Genomic DNA, 9,695 nt, shown 5'->3' with positions numbered 1-9,695 from the left:
CAGCTGTTCTACATGTTTTCTTCCTGTCATTTGTCTTTTAACTTTTTCTAAAGTGCCTTTTGTTAAACAGATTTTTTAGAAAAATTTTATGTGGTTAAATGAGTCTTTTCCTTTATGGCTGCTAAGTTGTACGCATTTCAAGAAGGATCTGCACAGTTTCAAGATTATAGCAATATATTCCTATGTCTTCTAATTTTATTTAGATAGAAGATAGATAGATAGATAGATAGATAGATAGATAGATAGATAGATAGATAGATAGACAGACAATAGGTTCTTTAGTGCTCACACAAGATTTGGATATATAAAAGCTCTGTAAAGCATCTGGAACTTATTTTTGTGCATGGTGTGAGGTAGGGATCTAGTTTAATTTTTGCTAAATTATTACCCAAAGGCCACAATATGGTACTATTAGTGAATAGTCCACCTGTCCTCTGTAGCTTAGAAACAGAATCAGGGCACGGCTTCTGGTCTCTTTCACACTTCATTGAGCTTCCTGTCTTTTCCTGCACCCACATCATACTCTTTGAGATACTCTAATGTTGGAATATGTGTTATAGCAAGTACACCTCCCCTCTTTATTTATCTGTTTCTCATACACTTGTCTTTCAGGAAAACTTTAGAATCAGCTTATCAAGTTCCTTTTTTTTAAACAGCTGGACTTGCACTGGTTTTATGGATTCGTGTATGGAGAATAAATGGTCACCAAGGTTACTGTCATGGTTTCTTGGCCACGTCAGCCCTTCTCTTCCTGTAACATGGAATCTTCCCTCCATGTCTTCAAGTTTTCCTTCAATGTTTTTAATAAAGTGTCTTTGCTTTCTTCATATGAATTCTGCACTTTCCTTGTCAGAGTCAATCCTGGATATATTACCAGCTTTAGGGTGATTGTAAATGGGATCATTACCCTCAGTGTCATTGCCTGTGGTTAAAGCTGCTATGGAGGGAACCCCTGCTGTTTAACACACTTATGTGGCACTCGGCCGCTCCACAGTCCCCACCGTCTTGAGGGTTCAAGTACATTCTCCCCAGTAGTCTCGAAGGACACTCATATCGTCCACAAGCATTCCGTAATGCACAGGTATGTCCACACCCATCACCTCATCTCCTGCTCGCGACAGGGATGCAGCATCTCCACAGACGAGGAAACTGAGAGGTAGGGGGACTTTCTAAGGTCACATAACAAGTCATGGTGGAACTGAAACACCAACCAAGACCTTCCAGGCCCCAAAGTCCATGCTCTCCCCACCAACCCTTCCCACACTAACTTTAGATTCCAATAGGTTTGGGAGGACCAACTGTGGAGCCATGACCAGCGAGCAGGATCCCTGGGTTCTGACCCAGCTGCACCCTGGGGGGCAGGCTGATCACTCACTGCTACCACAGGACCACTGAGACCATCACACAGACCACACGGAAAAGGCAGGGCCGGTAGGTGCTCAGTCCACAGGAGCCTTGTTCTTCATGAGAAGCACCCACTACATGTGGCTCAGCTCCCTGCCTGTCACCACAGGTCTCCCGTCACCTGTCTCCTATGTGTACCCCCACACCCCACAGCCCCTGTCCTCCACGGTCAATAGGCTCTGAGTTGGGCACTACAATTCACAGTGCACTTGAATAGGGGACAGGCTCCGAGAGGAGCCCAGTTCCACACAAGACCCACATCAGAGGCCTATTCTGCCCAGCAGGAGGCAGGGACCGGCTCCAGGCCAGGAGGGGCTCGTTTCTGGGGCACCATTCTGCAGGAAAATAAAGGTGTTCCCTCGGCCTTGCTCCTCCACCCCCATCAGGCCCACAATGCACAAAGCTGGCCGCCTGCCCGCAATTCAGCCCATCCACTGCACTGGGGCAGAGGAGTAGGCAGCCAGCCAGGGTGAGAGTCAGCAATCAGTGGTGACCAAGACAGCCGGAGGTACAGCGTGCCAAATCACCCACAAGGCTCCTGGAGTGGCGCCTCTGATAAGCCTCGCTGAAGCCCCAGGATTTAAGCTAAGCTGCTAATTCCTGGGCACCTGGCCAGGTAGGGTGTGGGCAGGTAGACAGGGCCTCAGCTTTTCTGAGACTCAGAGACCCCTGGACCAGTGAGGAGACAGAGCATTGTACCCCACCCCTTCCCTGTGCTCCCTCACTGGGTGACCTGCAGGGAGTCACCCTCTTAGCTTCAGTTTCCCCAAGAGATGCTAGTCCTCACCTCCTCCCAGCCAGAGGTGGACTGAGGTCCCCAAGATCCTGGTGTACAGAGCGCCAAGCCACCCCCGAGGGCTTTGTCAGCTGTGGTAATGGGTATGAACCCCCCACATATAAAGTGAGGGAAGTATCACATTCTTTATTTCCTCAGATTAAATCTGGCTCTGAGCCTCCATGCATGCAGGCCAGTGGGAAGTCCCACTGTGGTCATTTTTCAGGTCACTGTCACCTTCCCAAGGCTCCTTAGAGAGAAAGAGCCGAGGTTGCTGGTCACCGTACATCATGGTCACAGTGGAGCACCTAGACTCCCCCATCCACCCTTTTATTTGCAACCATGGGGTCCAAGGGCTTATGAGAAGCTCTAGGTGGCCTGGAAGACTGGCCCAGACTGTGGTGCCTGCAGAAGCCCCCTGCACTGTCCTAGGGCTGTGGACACACAGAAGCTGCTCCTGCCCTCAATGGCAGCAAAGAACCTCCTGCTGTGTTCACGTCTCAGGCACTGGCCTTGGGGCAGTTCCCTGGGGCTGGGTTCCAGGAGGGGTCTGACCTGGGGAAGGAGAGGCTAAACCAGCCTCCTGCCCAGCGTGAGTGAGTTTCTGTCACCCGACACACAGCACCAAATCCACTGAGCGCCCCAGCTTTAGCAGTCGGTCACAAGTGAGAAAGGGGAGGAGGGGAGGGCCTGGTTCACCCCTCGGGGCTCAAAATAGCAGAGCTCCCCAGTGACCCCTCCCTTCTTACCCTGCCAACTTGTCCACCATCAATGCCACCAAACAGCTGTGGAGCCAAGTGAGGGCATCATCTCCAGAAGTCCCCTCTAAAACAGGACGTAAGTCCCCAGATGGCCCTTCCCAATGAGCCCAGATATGCCAGGTGTCCTCATCCCAGGAGGCTCTGAGACCTTGAGCTTCGCAAGGAGGTGAGCAAGAAAAATGACAAATAACAAGGATTTTTCACGGAGGGCTCACCCTGCTGGGCCTGGAGCTAAGCACTTGCTATATGTCCCCTTGTCCACTTCTCTTGGCAGCCCTAAGAAGGAAGTGCAACTGGAGGAAATGAGGGGGCGTGGCCTGCGTGTGGTCACACAGCAGCGTGAGCTGCAGAGCTGGAGGCCTATCTGGGAGAGGAAGGGCTGGTAGGGATAGGGGTCCGTGGCTGTGTGTCCACAGGCAGTGGGAGGCAGAAGGCTTTAGGGCCCCTGTAAGCTGCTCTAGCTAGGTCTTTCCTGCAGCCCCTGTGAGAAGCTGAGGGAACACCCCCACGCCACATTGCCCTGCTGGGCAGAGCTGGGACAGGGCAGGAGGTTGAAGTGGATGCCACCCAAGAAAGGACTTTCTAAGAATCCAACTCTACAGAGACTGAGCCCCCTGTCCCGGGAAGTATGCAAGCCAAGGTGGGGTGGGTTTACTTGAGAGCTCAGAATTCTGTGGATTCTCCAACCTGCTTTTAGATGCGCTTCCTCCCTCCTCCTCCACAAGGGATCCTCAGCTCTGAACTGTCAATTGAGTGCCACCCATTGGGACACTGACATTTATTTGAATCACCAGCAGTGGCTGCCTCATTTTCCAGATGAGGTCTGAAGAGATTTAGTCACCAGCCCCTGGTCACCTAGCCAGCATGGGGCAGAACCAGGAGGTACCCGGGAATACCACGGGAGAGGAGAGCCAAGAGCAAATCCTGCTCTGGACGTCCATGCTGGGTGCCCCTGGGCAAGTCACTTCCCTTCTCTGAGCCTCTACTCTCTTCTTTAAAATGGGGGAAAGCCCGTCCACCTCCCTGGGAGTTCAATGGGACTCCCAGCACACAGGGCCTCAGGACAAAAAAATCAGGGTGTTGGGCGAGATGCCTCCCCACACTTCTGCTCTGCACATGGACACATCCCACCACCTTCACCCCATGAACATCCCCCCCTAACCTTTGCCCTCTGCACGGTGCTCCACCATTTCTCATATCAGCCTCCTCCCTGGCCCGATCCAATCTGACCATGTCACTCCCCAGCTCCAAACCCAGCGATGGCTCCCATCTCATTAGGTATAACCCCCAGACTCCTTTTCATGATCTGCAAGGCCCTGCCTGCTTGGCTGATCTCCTCTCCTCCGCGCCTCCCCCAACCCACCCCACCACGGCTCACTTGGCACCAACCACCTTGCTCTTCTTTCCACACTGACCTCACTGCCACGGCAAGGCCATTGTCTCAGCTGTGCCCCGCCTGGAACTCTCTTTCCCTAAACGTTCACCCAGCTGGCTCCTTGGTCCTGCAGGTCTCTGTTTAGACGTCGTCTCTTCAGAGAGTCCCTCCGTGATCATGTGTCCTGATTCATTCCTGGTCACGTCCCACCCTGTTTATTATCTTTCCCACTCCCTGTTCATTAACTCCTATATCCGACATTACTTGATCATTTTCACTATTCTTCCTTGTTTACTGCACGTGAGGTCCCTGAGGGCAGGTACCATGTTGGTCTTATTCCCCACTGTGTCCCCAGAGCCTAGCACAGAGCCTGTCACACTAGATGCTCCACAAACACAAGCTGGATGAGTGGGCAGCACATAGGAGGGGTGCTGACACCCTGAACTGCCTCGCAGTTGGGACAGACTCTCAGAATCAGGGAATAAACAAGGACGCTAGTTTGCAACAGGACACTGATACAGCGTGAGGTCTGTGAAGAATGGGCAGGGCTGGCTCGGCCTGGCCTCCCCCAAGCCCCAAGGGGACACTCCTTGAGTATCCTCGCTAAGTCTGAGGTCAGGGTCACAGGAACAGGGCTCCCTGGAGAACATGGTGGCTCAGATGGGCAGGAGGGGGACAAGGGTTGGAAAGTGGGGCCCAGTCAAGTCCCTCTCTGGCCTCAGTTACCCCGTTTATACAATGAATGAGCTGCTTCCTGCCCTTTCAACCTCATCTGGTTGATGAGAGGTAGGAAAAGCCTTCAGAGAGGCAGAATGCCGCCATTTCTCATCCAGGGGAACGGAGGCAACTCTCTTCCTAAGAGAGAGAGCCCCAAGCTCCTGCATGCAGGCAGGCCGGGAATCAGAGGGTGTCCATGCCACGGGGACTTACTTGGACAATCTTTACAGTGATGCCACCAGCTTGACACCCAGGATGTTGGACAGAAGGATCCCGGACACTAAGCAGCCTGCAAGGGTCGGGAATTGGTACAGACTGGGCCCGGCCACCTTGCCCAGCGCCTGCCAGCTTCTTCCTTATGCGTCTCTGCTTATTTAACAACCATCTCTCCAGCTCCATCAAGCCTCCTGAACAACAGGATGTTCTGATGGTCTGATGGTCTCCCCCTGTGTTTGGATTTCACCTGCCTTGTCAACATTTTCTGTCAATCGTGTCAAGAAAGGCTGGGTATTACCCAAACCTGTGCCTTGTCTAGCTGGGGGGGGGGGAGCAGGACAGGGGAGGAGCCAGGAGGACCCCAGGCTCCACAGTACAACCAAGTACAACCAACTCTGCCTGTTGAGAAAAAAAAAACAAAACACAGTAATCCCGTGAGAATCTTGTTCCACCAGGGGGCGCTCCCTCCCAGCAGCGTTGCCCAGTCTCGTCTCTTCTAGGACACACCATCCATGTAATACCAGCGTTCCAAGGGAAAAAAATTAATTGAATGTACCCATCAATTGTGAGACATATCCTTATTTCTTAAACCTTTAAAAAAAATTAATACAACTTTAAAATTACGTCTGAGAATTGAGGAAAGCTGAGTGTTAAAAAGCTCTTGAAATAAAAAGGATTTTTTTAAAAAGTTTTAAAGGAAAAGAAGCCCAGAGCAGCCCAGAGGTACTCTCTGCACACCTCAGAGGCTCCCACAGCCAGCTCTTGGCCATCAGCGTCGCCCCCTCTGCTCCTGGCTACCCACGACGCCCCGCCCCCCACCACCAACTCCAACCCCTGGGTCTCTCTCCCAGGGCCAGTCCTGCCCCCATTAGACAGCCAGGAAGGGAGCTTTTCAAGATACCAAATGAGACTGTGTTGCACCTTTTATTAAAATGCCCTCAGGATTTCCAAGAGAAAAAAAGCCAAATATGACGGTCCCCTCTGGGCCTCCCCAACAGCCTCTCTATCCCTCTGTCACTCCACTGAGCCACACTGGTCTCTTCATTGAAAATGCCAATTGATTCTTACCTCGGGGCTTCTTCCCTGGATGTTCCCCCTGCTAGAAGACCGCGCCCCTCAAAAAGACCTGGCACTGATCTGGAAACAGCTGTCACAAAGCCCGGGTACCACTGCTCACCTCAGAAGCACCTGTGACTACAGCTAGGCGTCTCTCCTCCCTGAGCCCCAGGCTGCTGCCTCAGGCAATGGACTCATGAGGGATGTGTGCATGTTCTGGGGGGCAGGTGACCTACTGTTCTGGGTCTGCCTCTTGCTCCCAGAGCCCAGACACTGGTGGTGCTGTTCCCTCGGGGAGCTCAGCGACACAAAACACGCAACAGCCACCACATCCTTTTGGGCCCCTTGGCTTCCTGAAAAGGCCCCACCTGCCAGTCAGTCCCTCAGAGCAAGGCAACCCCCAGCCCACCTCCCAGGACCCCCTTATTGCCTTTAACCTTTGCTCCTGCAGTGCTCCTTGACTAACACCATTCCTTATTCTTTGTCAATCCAACACCCACCCTCCCTTCCAGAACCTAGTCAAAACCCACCCAGCATGGAATCCAGAACAAAGCCCAGATACCCAGAGCCAGTCAGGTCCACTGCCCCTTCCCAGCATCTCCACCAAAGGTGGAGCATCTCACAGACAAGGTCTGTAGTCCCTTTGGGGAAGGACACTTCAAACTCCAGCCAGGTCCAGCAAATAGAAAATACGTAGACCCAGAGGAGGAAAAAGCAAGGTGAGAATGACCTCAGGAGATCTCCCAGAGGAGGTAAACTTTGAGCCAATAATCATGAGTATTTATTGGACAAATAGTTATCCAGCATGTGTGATGTGCAAAGCACCGTGCCAGGCAGGGGAACTATGAACAAGACAGACCTTGCCCTGCCCTGGGGGCGGGGGCATAGTGATAAATAGACATGTGATGAGAATAAAGCAGGACAGCATTTTATTTTATTTTATTTTATTTTATTTTATTTTATTTTATTTTATTTAACTGAGCCATCCTGCCACCTGTTGGCAGCTCAGCAGCAGCTCAGCTCGGACAGGGAATCAAACCACTAGTTGCTCAGAGCTTGCATTCTTGAAAGTGCTCTTAACCAACTGAACCACTCGGCCAGCCCAGGACAGGGTAGAGAGGGCAGGGGTGTCGGGCATTGAGGGGATGTTGGAGCAGGGCATGAGGGGGGGTTTTTGATGTGGAGGAAGCCCTTCTCAGGCAGAGCGGACAGCAAACACAAAGGTCCTGATTGTCTCTGGGCTTAAAGGCTTCCTCCTCCAGAAAGCCATCTCAGGTTGCAACTTCTGGGTCCCACTGCACCTGCACTCTGTCCCATGAGCTCCACCTGCCTCCCCTGGATGCCCGATGCTTATGCTAAGATAATCTGGTGGATAAGCTGATGAGAAGATGCATCCACACAACAGAGTGACCTGTGTCGCCAACGGGAAAGGGCTGCGCACTCCTCACTCTGGTGTCCCCAGTACCCAGGACAGTGTCTGGCAGGTGCTCAGTAAGTGGTGCCAAACATATGGAAGGACCAGAAAACATGGCCAAAAACAGCTTCTCTCCGAGGACAAGGCTGCCCCGACATTCCTCTTGGTAGCCTCGTGGCCCATCTCCTGGTGGAGGTACACCCACTCTCGATCTGCCAGTGGGGTCATGAATCCTCAGCCCAGCCAGGCCCAGGAAAACTGCTACCCTGGAGATAAATGGTTGCTCCCTTGTCCGACTGTGAGCAGTACATTGGTAGGGGGCAAACAGGAAGCTTGTGTCTTCCTGCTCCTCTCAAGAGCGGCATGGCAGTGGCCTAGGTCCTGGAGGAGGTGACGGGGGAGGAGCTAAAGGCAGCTTTCTTGGGGGGGTCTACAAGGAGTTGTGATGGGCCATTTGCTCATCACATGAGGAATGCTGCCTGCCAAGCTTGAATGTCAAGGTTATGGGTTGTGTGGCTGTGAGAGTAAGAGAGGGGGAATGGGTGTGTGTGTATGAGTGATGTGAGCATATGAGTGCGTGTGTATATGGGTATGTGTACAAGTGTACATAAACACAGCAAAAAAAATCTAGAAGAAAATGCACCAACATGACTCTGGGAGAGAGAATCCAAATGGTTTCTATTGGCTTTTATGTTTTTTCTTCATTTTCCTAATTTGCTATACTGAGCCTTTGCTACTTTTAGAATCAGAGAAGAGCTAAACTAAGTCATTTTTTTAAGACCATGGGTGCAAAAGGCAGAGAACAGACAGAGAGGAAGAGAGGTGTATAGCTCTATGGGCACCTGGGCCTGGGGAGAAGGGAGAGAAGGTGCTGTCGGGTGGCCAGAGAGAGGGCCTCCAACCCTGCTTCCTCACACCCACCTCCTGTGTGACATTGGCTTCCATTTCCCCATCAGGGTTCTCAGTGCCTTCTGACCCTGATGATCCTGAGCTATCTGCTCAGTATCCTAGGTGGGCCCTGGGCCAGGGCAGGGGGATGCTGGGCGTAGACAGCAGGAGAGGCAGAGATCGCTCACGTCTTGGCTAAGCTTAGCCCCATCTTTTGTCCTGGGCCTGAGATTCTGCATCTTGGGCACCTGCTGCTGCCTGGAGGGGAGGCCTGTGAATTCAGTGGCCAGAGACAAATCTCAATGGTTGGCTGCAGCTGGGGTCAGAGGGCGGATTCAGACTCTACAATTATTTTAAGTGCTTACAATGTGCCAAAATTGAAACATGTGGGAAAATACCGTAACGGGTTGTTGTAACGGGACTAGATCCATTGAGTCTCAGAGTCAGGCAGAAGCTCCCCCAGATGTTGGCATATCCTGGCCATGTCAAGATTTCGGGACCTAAAGGAAACCCTGAACCTCTCCCTCCAGGTCAGGGTCATAGAGAGGCCTTTAAGGAACTCTTCCAAGGCCTGGTGATTGCCATGTCTCTTCTTCTTCTCCCTCCCTTCCTTCCACCTCTGGGTTTCAGAGGGATCGTGGCCCTGTCGACACCTGACCTTCTGGCCTCCAGAACTGGGAGAAAACACATCTCTGTTATTTTAAGCCACTGGTTTATGGTACTTTGTTATGGGAGCCCTAGGAAATGGACAAGGGGATGGCATTGGGGTATAACATGCAAACGTATTTTGGCCTCAATAGCCCTGGCTCCTGGGTGCCCCCTGGCTCCCTACTCCAAGAACCAAGCTTTGGAGAGTTCAGTTTCTCCACAGCAGAGAGAACATGGTGGTGCCACGGATGAGGCGCAATGACACAGGGGATCCCTTGCTGGAGAATAGAGGGAAGTGTGTGCTTTCACACTGGGAAGTGTGAAGGGAGAAGCTAGTAGAGACGGAGATGAGAAGCCACATATTCACCCCTCAGGGCTGAGTCTTGGGCTGGGTGGAGGGGCAATGGTAACACAAAAGTTAGGGAAACCCCCAAAGACACC

Source organism: Hipposideros armiger, unplaced genomic scaffold (genome assembly GCF_001890085.2).
Source record: "Hipposideros armiger isolate ML-2016 unplaced genomic scaffold, ASM189008v1 scaffold_94, whole genome shotgun sequence".
In the NCBI taxonomy this organism is placed as follows: Eukaryota; Metazoa; Chordata; class Mammalia; order Chiroptera; family Hipposideridae; genus Hipposideros; species Hipposideros armiger.
Note: the sequence above shows the minus strand (reverse complement) of the source record.